We start from the raw sequence: 17,974 nt of genomic DNA, 5'->3' as shown, positions 1-17,974 counted from the left end.
TTTTTAATGGCAGTACTGAGAACAAATAGAAAGCAATCAAATGAAAGATACTTGAAATCAGCTTATCAGCTCAGACACTGCAGCAAGCATTGCTCAGAGTTCAAAACTTGCCCCTGAAATTTGAGATCTCTTCTCACAATGTACTGTGAAAAGCCAAGTTGGCTGGGACTTTTCCCAATACAGATTCATGGGTCAGAAGGGACTTCGAAGATCATGTAACTCCAACCCCCTGCCATGGGCAGAAACACCTTCTACTAGACCAGGATGCTTAAAACCTCATTCAAGCTGGCATTGAACACTTCCAGGGATGGAGCATCCACATCTCTGGGCAACCTGTTTCAGTGCCTCTACACCTGTATAATAAAAAAATTCTTCCTTACATCCAACCAGTTTAAAGCCATTGCCCCTTGTCCTGTCAGCCCTTCTGAAAAGTCTCTCTCCAGCTTCCTTCTAGACTGCCTTCAGGTATGGACAGGCTGCAATAAGGACCCTGGAGCCTTCTTTACTCAAAGCTCAACAGTCTCAACTCCCCTGGTTTTTGTTCACTGGAGAGCTGCTTCAGCTTTCTAATCATCTTTGTGGACTCCTCTGAACTCACTCCAGCAGGTTGATGCTGTTCCTGTGTTGGCAACCCCTGAGCTGGACACAGGGGCAAAATCCCCTCTCTCACCTTGCTGGTCATGCAGCGTTGGATGCTGTACAGGATACAACTGGCTTCCTGGGCTGCAAAAGCACAGTGCTGGGTCATGTCCAGCTTCTCACCAGCACCCCCAAGTCCTTCTCCTCTGGGCTGCTCTCAAGCCATTCTCCACCCAGCCCATATTTGTACTTGGGATTCTCCCAGCCCAGGTGCAGGACTTTGCAATTGGTCTTGTTGAACTTTGTATGTTTGTATGTTTGTATGTTTGCACAGGCCCAACTCTCAAGCCTGTCCACGTCCCTCCAGCAATTTGACCATACCACACCAGTCTGTCACCTGCAAACTTGGTGAGGGTACACTCGATCCCACTCTCTATGTTGCTAACGAAGATGTTCAGCAGTGTGGGTCCCACTACCACCCCCTGCATACCCAAGTCCCTCCTCTCCACTTGGACATCAAGCCACTGACCACAACCCTTTGAGTGTGACCATCCAGCCAATTCCTTATCCACCGAGTGGTCCATCTATAAAATCCATTCTGTTTTCCCTTTTTAGTAATGGGGGTTATGTTTTCTCTTTTCCAGTCAGTGGGAACTTCATCAGACTGTCACAACCTCTCAACTATGATGGATAGTGGCTTAGCCACATCCTTTGCCAGTTCTCTCAGGACTCAGAGATGCACCTCATCAGGTCACATGGACTTCACCTTCAGGTTTCACTGACGGTCTAAAATCTGATTTTCTCCTACAGTGGCTGGTTCTTCATTCTCCCAGTCCCTGCCTTTACCTTTTGTGACTTGAGTGGTGTGGTGGGAGCACAATTTTTTGCTGGTAAAAATTGAACTAAAAAAGCAGATGAGTATCTCAGCCTTGTCCATGTCCCACATAACCACATTCTTTCGCAATCATACTTAAAAAACTATGCAGGCAAATTGAAACAAAGAGCATATTCATAAAGATTGCATTATGCTCCTAATTTGTCATTCAGGAGGATTCTGGCTTAATTCCCTGTTTGTTCTGATTCCAGTCCCCTGTCTATAAAACAGGATTAATAGCACATCTTATCTCACAGCATTTTTCTGGGGACACAGACATTTATGAACCTGTGATAATAAGATCAAATAGACAATAAGCTTAGAAATATCCAAGAGAGACCATTCCTCTTAGCACTGTCTGGACAATAACACAACAGGCTCAGCACCAGTCAGATATGAATACAAGGACCACCTTCTTCCTTTGAGCCCCAAATCAGTGTTTGTTACAGCAGAGGGAATGCAAGCAAGCCAGACAAGACAGAGACAGTCAGGAGAAAGGGAAGTTCCTGGGCAGGAGGGTGGCCTGGGACACCAGAAGACACAGGGAGGAGAAGGAAAGTGGGCTGAGTAACAGCAAAGACATGAGGAAAGACAGGATCAGAGAAGGAGAGAAGGGACACAGCAGAAGCAAATGATGGTGAAAATAGAGAGGGGAAGGTGTAAGCAGTTATAAAGGAAACTTTGTCGCAAGGCAAACATCCCTCACCTATGGATCATAACTATTATTAATGATTAGTTCATGCTCATAGGAACCTATCAGTATCTTCTGGAGATGTTGAGTAAACCCAGCCTGGAGTCAGTTCAGGTCTTAATGGAGATCTTCTCAGACTTTTCAGTTTCTATGTTTCTTGTGTCTTGTAACAGCACCAGCAGTGTCACCTCCAAGCAGCCTGAGTACCTCACATTTCTCACTCCATGCAAACACACAGAAACACAGTTAAATTATCTCACATAACACACACAGTCTTCTTGCAGTGCAGCTGTACAGAGTAAAATACCATTCCTTCTTAACCAAAGATGTCACTCCCTCCAGCAGGATCAACATAAAGATTAGCTGTGAAGAGCATGAGGGAAACTGATTGATTGACTGATTTTTACTCATCACTCACGTGATAACCATATGTCCTGAACACTCAGCCCTTAACAGTTCATCAGCTACATACCTGTTAGCCTCTCTCTAAACTGTTGCATAAATAAGAGATAAGAAAATAGCAGCAAACATTACAACATGCCTTGGATTTCACTGCTCTTTGTGAAAAAATAAATGGACTGCACATAAAGGTTGAGCTGGAGATGCAGGCTCCTTCTTTCTCTCCCTAACTCACTTGGACAGTATAAAAGCTTTCAGACATTTCTTCCCTCAACATGAAAAGGATAAAGCAGCTGTTAACACAGGCTGTTATTCAGGAGGTTGTGAATAGAAATCAGGCAGAAATGTATAACTCACCCTGTCTCTCACACACCAATGTCAGGGCACAGTCTAATAATTGAGCAATAAATCAAGTGAGCCAAAAGTCTGAACATCCCACTGTCTCACTAAAGCAACTGTACCAATTTTCATCCTTCTGGCTAATAGTGCTTAATCCTCAGCCAAGTGACATGAAAGGCACCATCTTTTGAGGAAGGAAAGGATTCCCCAAGGAATTCACTCAGGTATGCACTAAGACCAAATACGATGTGTCTGTCTTTGAGAAATCTCTTTCTTGTTTATTTTGACAGCTTGACAAATTTATTTGCTAAAACAATAAATACAGCTCCGGCATTGTTGTATAGCCCTTCCAAACAAGTACAGGCTTTTGTAGACCTCTTGTTGTAGAGGACCTCTAAATGGTACAGGATTTTGTAGTAATTTCCAGTATCTTACCACAATTTCCAATCCAATCACCTCAAAAATGAAATGGTAAGACACAAATTGAAAGCCTATTTCACCGAGCAGAGATCTTCAGATTAAATTTCTAAACTGAGCAGCTGCAAATGCCCTTGGGAAAATGTTTGTTTACTCTCAATAGTTTTATTTGTTTGTGAATGCTGTATGTTTCACTAACTACCGAACACATCAGTAGTTCAAATGTAAGGCAAAACGGTACTTGCCAATGTTTTTACACACCAGGTTTCCCCTTGCTCCAACTCCCAGAGTTTCAAAAGTTGGTCGCACACATATTATGTACTTGCTATTTCCATTAAGGCCTTGAAATTACACTGAACCCTGGCCACAGAGGGAAACCAAAACTATGATTCTTCTCCAAATCTCAAAGGACACTTGGCTGCAGGACCTACTGTGCCAATGCACACCCAAAGGCAAGTGGACCTGGTCCCTTAATTACTCCACCAGTATAAACATGGTGGTACCGATTTTGCTGTGGATGCTTCTGGTCCAGCTAACTTCCAGAGTGTTTTCTAAAGGTGAAGTAAGTCAGAGTTAAAATGTCTATGCTTATTATTCTGGGCAAAAAACATTTTAGGGGAAATCTCCTATAATGTGGGATGGTGAGTGAAAAATGAACTGTTGATACACTGTAAAATTGTGTAGCAACAGGAGGACACCGAGACACACTGATTTATATTAGGTGTAATACTGAAGAGTAGGATTCTTACATCAGAGAAAAAAAAAGTTTAAATGAAGTTCACACATTTCTGTGCTGGGGTTAAGACCCAGGACAAGATGAAGGGAAAGCCTTTAATTTCATGTGGTTTTTTGTCCACAAAGCCCACTTGATCCTCCTGCTGTGTGCACACAAAGTGCTCAACCTACTCGCTCCACACTTGAGTTGATGCTGGGATGCTAGGGCTACTGAAGCAGCCTGTGACTGACAGGTCACTTTAGCAACACAAACCTGATCTGCATCTCAGACCGTCACACAAACACACTGGTGTCAAACTACCTCAGCACACAAGGCACAGCTTATGTTGGCTTGACACTGTGCACAGATCACCCTGCTTTTTGAGTGACTCTGAGCCTGCAAAACAGGGATCAGTCAGTGTTTTGCCACCTCCCCTCCCAGTGCTAGGTGTTAGATACCCTGAAGTTGTTTCTAAGAGCCAAAAGCCTGAGGTGTCTGTACTGCCAAACAACATCCAGGGATAAGCTCGCCAACACCTGCACAAGGATGCCATCGATGCTGCTTGTCTTCTTTGATGTACTACAGCTTTTTGATTTTTACTCTTGGTCCAGTTCCTGCTTGACTGAAACTGTTTGAGGCTTTTCTGTTAATCGTTTCTTGATCCCTTGAAATGGCAAGAAGATAACTCTCCATTACACTGTGTACTGTATTTGTCTGGACAGGCTTTGGTAGAGAGTAGGCTACAGGGCTGGCTTCTGGGAGAATCTGCCAGAAGCTTTTCCCCCATGTCCAATGGAGTCTATGCTATCCAGCTCCAAGATGCTGGCCAAGTCTGAACCCACCAGCATCAGTGGTAGCACAAAAAAATGATTACAGATAGAGAAAGGAATGAGAATATGTGATAAAAACAGCTCTGCAGACTCCCAGGTCAGTGAAGAAGGAGAGGGAAGAGGTGCTCCAGCATGAGAGGAGACTCCCCTAAAGCCCACTGAAGTCCATGGCAGAGCAAATATCCCCCTACAGTCTGTGGAGGACCTGACACCAGAGGCAGGGGGATGTTTAAAGGAGGATGTGACACTATGGGAAGCACATGCCGGAACAGAACTTGTGACACCATGGAAAAAGGAGCCCACACAGGAGCCAGATTGCTGGCAGGACTTGTGAATCCGTTAGGAGACCCATGCTGGAGCAGTTCATGAAGAACTGCAGCCAGTGGGAAAGACAAATGTTGGAGAAGTTACTGGAGAACTGTCTCCCACAGGAGTGACTCCACACTGAAGCAGAGGAAGAGTATAAGAAATCCTACCCCCTGAAGAGGAAGAATCAGCAGAGATAATGTGTGATGAGTTGACTGCAGCTGCCATTTCCTGTCCTCCCCTTGTGCTACTGGGGGGACAAAGCACAGAAAAATTGGAAATGAAGCTTCCAGGGAAAAAGGGAAGGGGAAAGTGTTTTTAAATTTGGTTTTATTTCTCATTATCCTCCTTTGATTTGGCTGGATAATGAATGTAACTAACTTCCCCAAGTGTTCCATGAGAGTAACTGCTGACCGATCTCCCTCTGTCCTTGTCCTGACCCCTGAGCCTTTCACCGTGTTTTCCCTGCCCAGCAGAGGAGGAAAGTGACAGAGAAGCTTTGGTGGGCACCTGGAGTCAATCCACGGTCAATCCACCACAAGGAAGTGTTCCCTCCTATATCAATGCTTGCATGGTTTGCTCTGGTGCCATCTGCCTATAGCCTGGGAAACCTTATGGATACAGATACATCCACAGTGAATTTTAAGGTCCAGCTTTGCTTAATCAGGCCTAGGCAGTCCTGGGTGTGGCATGACCACAAGGTACATATCAAACTCCACCAGCTTCTTTGTATTTTGCTGTGGAGAAAAAATGGGAGAGGAAAAGCACCACTTAGAACACAGACAGTCAAGTCTGGCCCAGAGAATGAGACTGGGGACATTCACATCACCGAGTCATCATATTCTAATGCTGTTAAATGTGGAGACCTCACCTCTGGCTCAGAGAGTCACCAAGCCACAGCCATCTCTGTGCTGGGAAAATATATTGAATGACCATAAGCATATCTTCCCTACCTCTGGTACCCTGATGAATACATGTATGACACCTCAGGGCTGTCTGCAAGCTCTTACATCTACGACATGCACAGCTGTACATTACTGCTTCTCCAGCAGCAGATCTGGCATAGCAGCTTCCTGGGAGCCAAATGGATAAAGGAGCTGACACAGCTGCGAGGATGGATGGTGGCATGAAGAAGGCTGAGCAGAGTGTGTGGGAGAAGGGATCTGCCACTGACAGCACAGCAACATGGACCCAGACCTCATGAAAGCTGTGATGCAAAGTGCAGGGCAGCTTTTCTCCCTGCTTATCAAATGGAGAATATGACACGCGCCTTGGGACACTCCGTCGACTGTTAGTGACTGTCACACACCCCAAGCAGACGTTTCAGCCTGTGCTGCCTGACAAATCTCCCCATGGATAGGAAAACAAATCACTTATTTGCCCCCTGCCAAGTGACTTTACTTGTTTTAAAGAAAAAAAGGAATTCTTGTTCTTCTGAATAAAACACCTGGTATTCAGCTGTGACTTGTTTGTTCCAAGGAAGCAGAAAGGGCTTGGGATAAGCTTACTACATTTTAGCACAGCTCAAAATACAAAGGATGCCTCTTCAAAAGGTCTGTACAACCTCCCTCAAAGAGCGGATCTGATGCTTTTACATATTACTGAGTGTTTTCCAGGCAGGCTGCATCTATTGTGGCTGCTAGAAGGTCCATCAGCTAAGGTATGAAATCAGGATTATTTTTAGAAAAATACAGGCTGGTGGAGGAGGCAGCATGCGATCAGAGATGCAAAAGCCTTTCTTGGCAATGCATCTTGACTCCACAGGGATTAAAGGATATGGCTGTAACAAGACCTTTTTATGCACAAAACCAGGAAAAAATCTGGCTCAGCCTACGGGCCTATTTTCCATGGTATTTTCCTCTTCTCCTTCTATGATCCAGTTTGACACTCTGCTCACTGAGCAGCTAATGCACAGCTCCCTTGGTTTCAGAAGTAAACACTCAAGAAATATTCATTTTTTAAAAGCAATTTGCATTTTTTAGGCACTATTTGGTACAAATCCTAGCAGGTCTGCCTCAGATAGCCTCAAATTAGCTTTCTCACAAGGAACAATTTCTCATTTGTCCTTTGATAGAAAAATCTTCCTTTCCTATTATTAAGGGCTGCATGCTGTGAGGGTCTCTGCTGCGTGATCCCACTCACACAGGGAGGAAAAAAACAGCATAAGCTAATAAATCCATTAGCTAAAATCATGCACTGCCAGTAAGTGCATACAGTCCCCTGGAAAGTCATTCTGAAAGTCCTTCTTGCCATCCATCCTGAAGAAGCTAAACCTGTAAGAAGCAGGCTTCTGGTGTACAGGGGATTGACTTATTTAGCTTGAAACTAGTGCACTAAAACCTAGTGTCTGCTTTTAATATAAAGTTGAATTAATTATAACCCATGTGTCTTGTGAGCTTATTTCAGGCACTAAACAACTAAATTTTCTCACTACCAGAAAAAAAAATCATGTTCCCATTGCAAAGACAACTGAGCTTTCAGGAGTATCTCAGGAGGCTAATTCACACCAAATTTCTGTTGTAAACTTGGTTCAGGCAAACATTTTAGACATGGCCCACCCAACAAGCTCCTAAGCCTTCCCAAATCTGAACATATATGGGTGACCATGTTTAAAGAGATTTAAACATAAATCATACCATAGCTTGAAGACCATTCAGATTTCCATCCCTAGTTATGCCTTTGGTTAAGTCAACAAAACCTCTTTTTTTAGGCACAAATGCTCTTTTCAAAGCTAACCTTGCACTTCCCATTTAGACAACATGCAACAGGCCCACTCTTGCAACTTACAGCACCCATTCTTTGCAATTTGAGTTGCTGTATCGTTCCAGTGCTGCAATATCCCAATGTCCAAGAGTAACAGGCTAGACCTCTGCCTTGAAAAGGGCCAACAGGTTTGCAAATAACCCCCATGGCAAGTTATTTCCAAATCCTGCTTTCAGTCTTTTCCTGATTGTTAGTTTGCTTCTTTGGCCTACTGATTCAAGTGCTACACAGGAAGAAATGTGAAAAGAAAATGTAGCCCAAACAGAAAACCTGCAGGTTAAAATCCAGCACTAAACTGTGAGAACAAGCAAGCTGGAAAACAATGCAAAGTCAAATATAATTTGCTTGCTGTTTGTTTCAGATACGATTTTCTACAGATTTTCTCACCATATATGTATATATATATAAATATATATATATATATATATATATATATATAGATATACACACACATAAAGACAGAGCAACACATTGACACATGAGCCAAGTCTCAAAGCTCCCATAAGTGTCAGAAGAAGCTGAATTCAGAGTGCTTTACATTGGAGATTTTTCAAATAAATAAGTCAAAAAGTGGACAAACAATGCAATTTTTATCTTCTGTGTAATGGTGCAAAATCAAGAGTAACTTTTACTTCTACATGCCGAAGTGAAACTTCAGCTATGTAAAATACTCACCTGACTTCAACAAATCCAATGGATTGGACTTTCAGAAGGTTCCAGGGGAAGCATGTTCATATAAATTATAGTGTTCTCCTTCCTGGCAACACCTGAAAATAGGTGTCTGAGGGGGAATGAAAACTGGGGTGTCTCATGGAGATATTGCCCCCAAACTTTGGTTAGCTACATCTTTCATTCTGGTCTTAACCTACAGAGTACTAGGTTTAATCCAACTGCATTTTCCAATCCCATATCTAAAATTAAAACTGCTGTTACCTAACCATATGTATGGGTTTTGTGCATTGCATGGCAGTTTTTAAGGAAAGCCTGTCATGCATCCCCTACCTGGTCTCTGATATCACAAAATCTTCCCATGAAATGACATTTAAAACCTCAGTGAGTGCTGTATTAATTTAGTTTAGTAACGACAGCAAGAAGAAAAGAAATCAATAACAGCATTTCACTATCACTGGTCCCCACAATCAAAGCCATAGGAAGTGTGAGGTGAGTTGTGTGTCTGGCTTGTTCTGCTTCCTTTGCAGCTGTGCCCTGGCAAACACACACTGGACACACAGAGAGCATGTAAAGTTTGGTATATACACAAGAACAGTGGGAATACAAAGTGCTCAGATAGTCCCCCACAACTGGGGAATGCCTGAACTAGTCAGGTTACCTGGTACAGAGTAGTGTAAACCTAAAGCCAAGAAGATTGATATTTTCAGGTGCTGACAATGCTTTTACCCTACTTGCTAAGCAAAACCTCTCCCATGTCTCCGTATCCAATGTTTAGATGCAGAGTATCTGTCTGTATTTTAGATGGCAATTTTTTCCTGCCTGTGTGAAGAAAGACAGTATATAGCATACATTAAATCAAGACCTTTCCCTGCTTTTGGTCCTTTTGTGTTCTTCCTGTTGTCTGAGCCCTGTGAGCCCTGCTCACTTGTCCTTGCTTTGAGAAACAAAAACTTACAATGGAACAGCACAAGGAGTCATAAGCTGCCCCTTTACCATTAACTTCTGCTTTTGTGACAGTTAATTTTGATTCCCATCGCTCCTGCATATGGAAAGCCCCTCACTTTTTATGTGGAGTTGTGTCCTCCCTGTCTGTTCCTTCGCTTTGCCCTTTGGCAGGCAAGACACCCTAAAATAATCTGACGGACAGAAACACAATTGCTTTTACAAGCACAACACTTGATTATATATTTGTTTTGAAAACAGTTTCCAGAGCCTAGAGTATGTCAGCAAAAGCCAAAGAAAGAGTGTTGATGTTGTTACAAGGTCAGCTCTTCAGAGACAGTAGGCAGCAGTGTTGGCACTCTGACAAATTATCACCATGGCAAAGATGGCAGCTCCCAGGCAGTGATTCAGCTGCTTTGACAATACCAAGGCTCCAGCTAAATGTGAAGATAAGTTACTCATACTCCCTCACACACACACACTCACATGCACTCTACCTTGGGAGTTTCTTAATGTCTTTTTTTTGTCCTTTTTTTTTTTTTTTTAATGAATTTGCACGGGTTAAGGAAAAATAGAAGCCATGTGCTTAAGGCTGACAGACCACAGTGAAAGTTCTTTCTCCTCATACTCATATCCTGTGCATATATACACCCACCTACACAGACACCTCCTATTGACAGGCTACTATTATAAACAAGCTTTTCCTTAGGCAGTTGAAACAGCGAAATGTGATTCTGGAAAGACTTCCTTCCTCTGTAGATAATTTCCATCTTCCCCTCTCATTAATGTAAGGGCTTTTGCACCTTTGTTTGTGGCGGACAGGCTGCAACAGCCTTCCCAGGCAAGAGACAGCATGCACAGGGGCTACACACATGGGGATGGTTCAATTCCCAAAACAGTCCTGCTCCTCTTTTGCTCTCTGGGGAACATATTTTGGCTTTTCCTCTGTGCTCAGCTGCCAACATTTTTATGACAGTAATAGCTGCTGCGTAATTCTCTAAGTATTTTATACATACCTTGTCCTCTTGCTTGTACACAATGAATACTTGTGTCTCTAGTGATGGCAGTGTACTCCACATGGCACCAGAAAACCTACTGATAGAGGGAAATGTTCAGAGGCTATGCATAAATTGCAAGTCCTCTTAAAACTACAATTATGGGCAAGCTTTTGGAAGCTGCTCTGTGAAAATGTAAGAATTCCACCTGGCTTTTTATTGGGATATTTTGTTTTAAAGTCAGTACTTTTGTTTAATTTTGTGGGTCTGGGAGGACAATTTAAAATTTTCAGGAATGAAAAAACAGCTTGAGATAAACTACCTCAAGTAAAGCCTGCAGACTTGTTAGGAGACATTGCCAGCATTATCTGCTATGAAAAGCCTTATTCCAGGCTGGAAAAAGCTATAAAATTCACTTTGCTATACAAGGTTCTTTGTTCTTAGTCTTGATAATAAAAAAAAAGCTCTTGTATCTATGTGTGCCCTGCAGCCTTGTCCCCATTCCATGTTAGGGCAAGAATGGGGTGTACATCAGCGGCCTCCTCTGCCTTTGCCTTGGCCTCCACCCAGCAGCTTGTAGCTGTTCCAGAGGAAAGGAAACGCAGTGCAGGGAGATCCCACGCACGCTCACCAAGCCCCAGCTGGGAGCATGTGGGGAGGATTCAAGCCTGGACTTACCATCCAAGATATGCTCCAACAAGGAAAATATTTCAGCATTTCTGTGTGAGCAGGCTTTTCCCCAGGAAAAGTACAGGGATGGCTGCTGAACTGTATTGGGAGGCATGTCCACATGCAAGGGCCAGGACCAGGACAGTGCTGCAACTGCTGGGGTGATGGTCAAGTCCACACCTCCCAAGCACACATGGCACAGTGGAAGCTCTGCTACTTCCTCTGCTCAGTGGGGTTTACCCAAGGAAGAACTCTATCTTTGAAGCACGGCATGACCCAACTAATCAGCCTCCAGGGCAACGTGGATCCCCACTGCTCTCTCCCCACTGGTAGCCCTTAGACTGCAGTGGGTACACAGTGTGAAGCAGGAGAATGCAGACATCTGGCTGCTTATAACACATCAGCATTAATAGGGTTTTCCTGGCAGCTGCTAATTCCAGGAAGTCTCCTCATTTTCCTACGAAGAGCCATTATGAGAAGAACATCAAAAAATACTCTAAAGTGTTTAGAAACATAAGGATCTCTTTCTGCAAGTACTGGGGTCTTGGAATGGTTCAGAACTCTTGGAACAAATCACTGTCTAATGACTATAAGTATCTCTGTAATCTTATGCATCTGACACTGAAAGCTGGAATTTTGCACAAAGTTCTCCTGCACCAACAGCTTTAGTATATGCATATCTGCATCCTTCATAATTGGAGGTCATGCAGCCATGCACCCACTCCCCTATTGCTTCTTCATCCTTCAGTGGTTTTGAGGTTTGTGAACAGAACAGGCTGCAGACAAGCCCATCACAGCTGAATGCTGTATCAGTCTGCCTACCTTCTCCCCTTCCTCCTCAGCATGCCTTTCCAGCAAGACTTGGACTTCTCTGGATCTCTCCACTAAGCCAGTGTGGGTTGCAGGAAGGTCTAAGTTTGCTCAGGCTGAAGCAGCACGAGAAGACAGGCAGAAAGCCAAGTCCACTGCAAAACTTGGCTGTTTTTCCAAAGGAGAGATTATCACTTTTTTTTTTCCCTTTCAGGAAGATACTTGTCAAGGGAATATTAGTGGAAAATGGAAAGACAGAGCTGTGTTCCTGTGCCTGTGATCAGGTATGATTACAGACAGAAAAGATAAATGTACTTTCAGTGAGTGCAAGGGCCACTGTCAAAGCCACAAGAAAGGGGGAAGTATTCTCCCATTAGGGGAATACATAAAAGGCAGGAGAGAAAAGTAAGCCAGGCAGTGTTTTCAAAATGAGAACGTACATATGGATGCAGGAGTCTAATTTTAATCACCCACGTATGAAATGTTTGGCCCAGCTCCCAGTCTTTTCTGAGCAGGAGCAGTTGTGTAGGATTCCCTTTCCTGGCAGGTGTGCAGGTTGTTCCCTCTCCTCTGCAGCGGGGTCCAAATGAAAACTCTTGACTCTTCTCAAGGGGAAAAGAGATGCAATAAGGAGAAGCCACCCATGCAGCAGAGCATTGGCTCCTCTCTGGCAGTGAGAACAGACATCAATCAAGACTCATGGCCTGCTGGCAGGTGGATTCCCCTCCCACCACCATTGCTGCTCTGCAAGCAGGTGGCCAGGTCTGGAGGAAGCCTCATTTCCCGTCACCCACATGCACACGGACGCCAGTAATTCTCCTTTATCAGGGTGGGAAGCAATCACTAACTCCTTGAGCTGGGGGAGAGTCTCTGAAAGGAGGGCCTTCTTCCTTGCTAGGGCTGCCATATGCTGCCTTTTACTTCAGAAAACTGTAAATGCACAAAAAAAAAGGACTCTCCCTTTTTTTTTTTAACCTGATACCTATTTGTCCTAGACATGCTGTTCAACACACACTGTTTACAAGCAACAACATTAGGCCTCTGTTATTATTCTTGCAGGTCTTGGGCCTTAAAATAAAAACCAGCCATGTCTAATGAGGGGAAAATATACCACAAATAACTACAAATTACACTGCCCAGATGCAGAGCTTCTCCTTTTGTTACCATTAGGCATCAGTCTGAAGATCAGCAGAAACGTGTTTGCTAAAAATTGATAATCACTAACTTCCTGTTTTATTTTTAATACATGCTTTGCAGATTGTCTTATCCATTCAAGGAAATGATAGCTCTCATTTCATTGCTGCTGACACGGTTCTGCTGCCTCACAGGAAAGAAAATCAAGGAAAATTAGAGCAGTCTCACAAGGAGGTTAAGATGCATGTTTGTTGAACCAGGAATACTAGACAAGAGGGGCAAGTATTGACCAGCAACATTTTGCAAGCCCATTCATTACCCAGCTGCTGGAAAACAAAGTATCATAAATATTTCATTGATTTTCAGGAACCTAAAGCATGAGCCATGATACTGATGTTCAGAGACCTGGGAGGAGGGGAGAGAAAAATGCATGAGAGATTTTTTTCAGCACTAGCTGTGAGCAGCTCATCCCATCTCTGCTTAGAGATTTAAGGCCCAGTCACAGTAATACTATTAAAATCTTGGATAAAAATATTCCTTTTGAAAAACTGGAACTCCCATAATCTAATGGGAGCCAAAATCAAAGCAAACAGCAACAAAAGCAACTCCGCAATAAAAATCTCAAAATGCTTATAGATCCTGAAAGCAAAACACACCCAACTACATAACTGTGAATCACAAATCTGCCAGCAGCAGAAAGTATTTCAACACTCTACTGGTTCTGGAGTTTGGACTCAGCTCTACTTAAAATTTTATAGGCAAAAAACAATTTCAGTAATTCCCCTTTGTAAAAATAAATTTCCACAGGCAGGCAAGTCTTGGGTTAACCAGCTCCAGGACTTCAGATCCTGCCTCAGTGAGAACATTTTCAGAGATGAGACATAAAGGAACATTAAATAACTCTTCCCTTGCAAGCTAAAAATAAAACACGTGAATTCCTGCTTCCTTTCAAGATGCTAAAACAAGCCTTCAAACAGTTACTTGAAACAGTATTTCACCGGTTTGTGCTACAACTCATCCTTCGCTTCAATTTATTTTCTGTCAGTCCTTGGCAATTTGTACAGAAAGTTCAAAAAATTACTGGTGTGGGTTTTGGCCACCTACGGAAAATACTGCCCCTCTCAACAGAACAGATAACTCTTGCTGTGCTTGTTATGTTAGTGGATGCAGAAAGTACATCCAGTTCCCCATCACAGGCACACACTGCTAGTGCCCCAGCATCTAACACAGGCAAGGCTCCCCTCCCTCCACACCATGTGCACCCTGCTTTCCACACACATGGGAGCTGGTCGGTGATCTGACACATCCCTCATCCAAAAAGGCAGGGGGCATTTTAGTGTCCAGAGCTGGACACTGCCCTGTTGACCAGCCCCTTAGCCTACACCAGGTACTTTCTCCCCACCATTTTGCATACACATTTTTGTATGCAAAAATGTGGTATGAAGCCTTTTCCAGCACGCCAGTGCAGCTGAGTGTGGATTCTTTGTGCTGAAATACTGCAGGGGAGTCTCCTGATTGCCTGCATTGATTCGAGGAGCATCTGCCTGCCTGCCTGCAGAGCCTGGGGCAGTGAGGAGAGCTGGAGCCAGCTGTGGGTCTGCCCTGGCTTACTGCTGCCAAACAAGCAGGATGCAGCCAGGACCAAAGCCTTCTGAAATCCCAGCTAGGAGATCTCTGTGCACAGCAGGAGGGAGGAGGGGGTCAAGGCAAGGTAAGAGCCGTGGCACACCAACCCCAGAGCACGACAGAGGAGCAGCCAGGCCACCACGCAGCCCTGCAAGTCTCACAGCCCCACAAGGACAGATCCAGCTCCCAGGGAACCGACCTACCAAGCAGCAGATTTATGAGGAGGCGGAGGTCCACGTGTGTGCTCCGAGCAGATAAACCCTGCTACCCTCCTGATTCATAGGCAGGGTAGTAAGAAGCTTTCCAAGGCTGAACATCGGTCAGAAACGATTTTCCTTAATCGCCTATTTATTTTGTCCTTTAAAAGTATGCTGTCAAGAGGAAAAGCTGAATTACAAAAACACCTTATCTGTGTTTTTCAAAGATGTCATGTTACTTAAGGGACTGGTAAATTTAGCTTTGCACACTGAATATTCAACTGACCTGGTCCATTTAATCTGTAAGACCATTCAAGCATATACAAGGCTGTGCTAGAGCCCCAAATCCTGGCCTATGAAAAAACCCTTTAAGTTGATGCTAAAAATGAGAAAATAATTTATTTTCATTTCTGATTGGTTAGTGAATGAGGGTACTAAATAAATATCTTCCAAATCAAGGAAACTGAGGACCAAACATGACATTCAGGAAGGGCATTTGAACACTTCTTTACTAGCACAGTTCATCACCTGAACAAACTAAAGCACATACCTGTGTGTTTACATGGTCATTGGTGAGAATAAAAGAAAAATACCTACAACACCACGGGGTACCCCTAGTGCTACAGAAGAATTCAGTAATGGTTGGATAAAATCAAAAACTGCTTTGCCATTTTTAAGGACTACACAGACAAATGTATTTTAATACTTTTAAAATTTATTTTTTCTGCTAGTTTTCAGGAATGTCTCACAGTCTTCTGTAAACTAGGTCTCTCTCCAAAGTATTTATCTGCCAGTAATGTTGTATGTTCAGGGGTGTCTAGTCTAGGGTCAGAGGTACAGCAGGAAAGAATGAAATGATGGGAGAAATAGTCTAAGATTTAGTTAGATCTATCTAAGATCCATTAAGTTTCAAAAAAGCCTGAAAACCAAATCAGTACCAAATAATTTGGTCTTCAAGAGTTGATTAACTCTTTTCTAAAGATGGAGAATCATACAACGTCCCCCCTGCCCCTTACAATACCTGTCTTCTAAACAGTAACTTGGATAAATCTTGTGGGGATGGCAACAGAAACAACACAATTTAACAATATAAACAGATTTTTCCAATCTGAACTCTCACTCTTTGAGTAGTGGTGGTGGTTGAGTACATCCCCTCCTTGCATTTGGCCTGAATAGCAATTAAGTGGATTGGGTAATGACTCCAAAGCCGTGACAAATGAAATGCTCAGGACACCAACAGGGCTTGGTGGTCACTAATTCCGTAACAAGGGAAGCAACTGCAACACTTAAAGCACGTGATTAACAGTGGTCAGAGATCAACCACATGAAATTATGAGAGAGTTTCTTACTATATGGGAAGGTCCAGCAATTCCCTGAAGGTAATTCAGACCTCCAAAAAGAAGGCAACTTGTATAATTCTTTGATGACTCTCAGGTTCAATACATTGGAGCACAAGTGGGGAGACCTGGTGAACTGATTACCAGCTGTGGGTTGGCAGAGACAAAACTTAGCAAGAGAATCCCTCCCTTTCAAGGGCATTGGGTAAAATGGAGAAACAAGTCTCTTCCCTCTAGACCTTCCATTTAACACAAACAAACAAGGGCCAGAAATAGCATTCCAGAGGGAGTGCCTTTTTTTCTTCTTTTTTGGACTATATTTTATAGAAATTTGAACACACTGGTTTACATCCTAGGACCCCACAGGACTTTTCCTACAGGTACTATTATTTTTTAAAACCACTGAGCTGGGCTGTTGTGCAATGTCCAGATCCTCCACTACCAGCTGACCCATATGGCCACACACCATGGTCAGAGAATGCAGATACAAGGTTTCCTCTGGAGACAATGCCACCAGAGAGAGATTTTGAGTTTTAATCTTCTTTCAGACAATTATAAACAACAGAAAAATTAAGTAGGTGGTTAACATCCTGCTCTCACAGGAAAAGAACCTATCTTGTGGAGGCAGCAACTGATCTGTGTCACAGATCTGCAGAGTGGCTGGGGTTGGGAGGGACCTCCAGAGGTCATCTGCTCCCATCCCCTGCTTCAACAGGGCCACTCAGAGCTGCCTGCTCAGGACTACTGATGTCCTATCCAGGAACTCCTCAGTTCTTTCTAGCATGACAGTACTACATTTACAACATCTTTCTCAGGGTAAATTTTAAAAGCAGGGAATTTGTAAATGGTGGAACGATAGCAACACTGAAGAACTAAAATGCTCTTCAAAGTTTAGTTTTTAAGTGAAACAGATGCTTCACAGTGCCACAGTTGTCCTATATGTCCCTGCATAGACACAACAAAAAGCTGAAACACTAATTTTCTGATTTGAAAAAAATCATGTTGTTGAAGTTAAATAACAGCTGAACCACAGAGAACCCAGGAAACAGGGCAGTCTATTTAGAGCATTAACGACGTTTTGTTTACTGCTTAGGATGAATTCATCATGCAAACAGTCCAAAGTGAGATCCTGGCAGGCTCTGAACGTGCTCAGAGAGGCTGAGGCCAGAGACATTCTACATCCATATTAGGCTGCGGATCAAGTCCTGAGCTGGGTACAACAGCTCTGCTCTGCCTGAGACTTTAAAAGCCCAATGATGGCAAATTACATGCAGAATCACCATTATCCAAAAATTTATTTGATCACACTTTGGATGTGTTAACTATAGAAACATGAAACTATGAACACTGAACTGGAAACCAAAGCTCCCACATCACCAGACTGAAGGCGGATGAGCAGAAGGATTCTTGTGCCCAAGGAAAATCAAAATATTTGCAAATTAAACTAAAAACTTTACCCCAAAGCATGAATCTCATATATATGTCAAATCAAATTTTTGATTTATGCCAAGGAAAGTACAGAAGTAGCCTGCTTACTCAGCACAGAATTTATTTATAAAAAAAGAAATAAATCTACCTCCCTAAAAATGTCACTATGTTTATTGTTATGATTAAACTGCATAGTGCTCAGCAGTTTTAGCTGGCCTATGCAGCAGTGATTTTTTGTTTCCTTAAGCCTT

The 17,974-nt window shown here is 43.2% G+C and overlaps 1 protein-coding gene across 20 annotated transcripts in view; it reads right to left on the bottom strand.

The window, feature by feature from the left end:
* DTNA (dystrobrevin alpha) overlaps positions 1-17,974 on the bottom strand; it is a 226,291-nt gene that overhangs the window by 141,481 nt on the left and 66,836 nt on the right. For 2 of the 20 annotated variants that reach the window (XM_058833823.1, XM_058833826.1), the window contains one exon: positions 10,544-10,619. The exons of 17 other annotated variants lie outside the window; for them this stretch is intronic. The gene's annotated coding sequence lies outside the window, so the exon portion shown is untranslated. Of the gene's footprint in view, positions 1-10,543; positions 10,623-17,974 lie in introns of all 20 variants that reach the window. One more of the 20 variants, XM_058833824.1, reaches the window with a different exon arrangement.

Source organism: Poecile atricapillus, chromosome 2, assembly GCF_030490865.1.
Source record: "Poecile atricapillus isolate bPoeAtr1 chromosome 2, bPoeAtr1.hap1, whole genome shotgun sequence".
Taxonomy (NCBI): domain Eukaryota; kingdom Metazoa; phylum Chordata; class Aves; order Passeriformes; family Paridae; genus Poecile; species Poecile atricapillus.
Note: the sequence above shows the minus strand (reverse complement) of the source record. Positions and strands in the feature narration are given on the sequence as shown.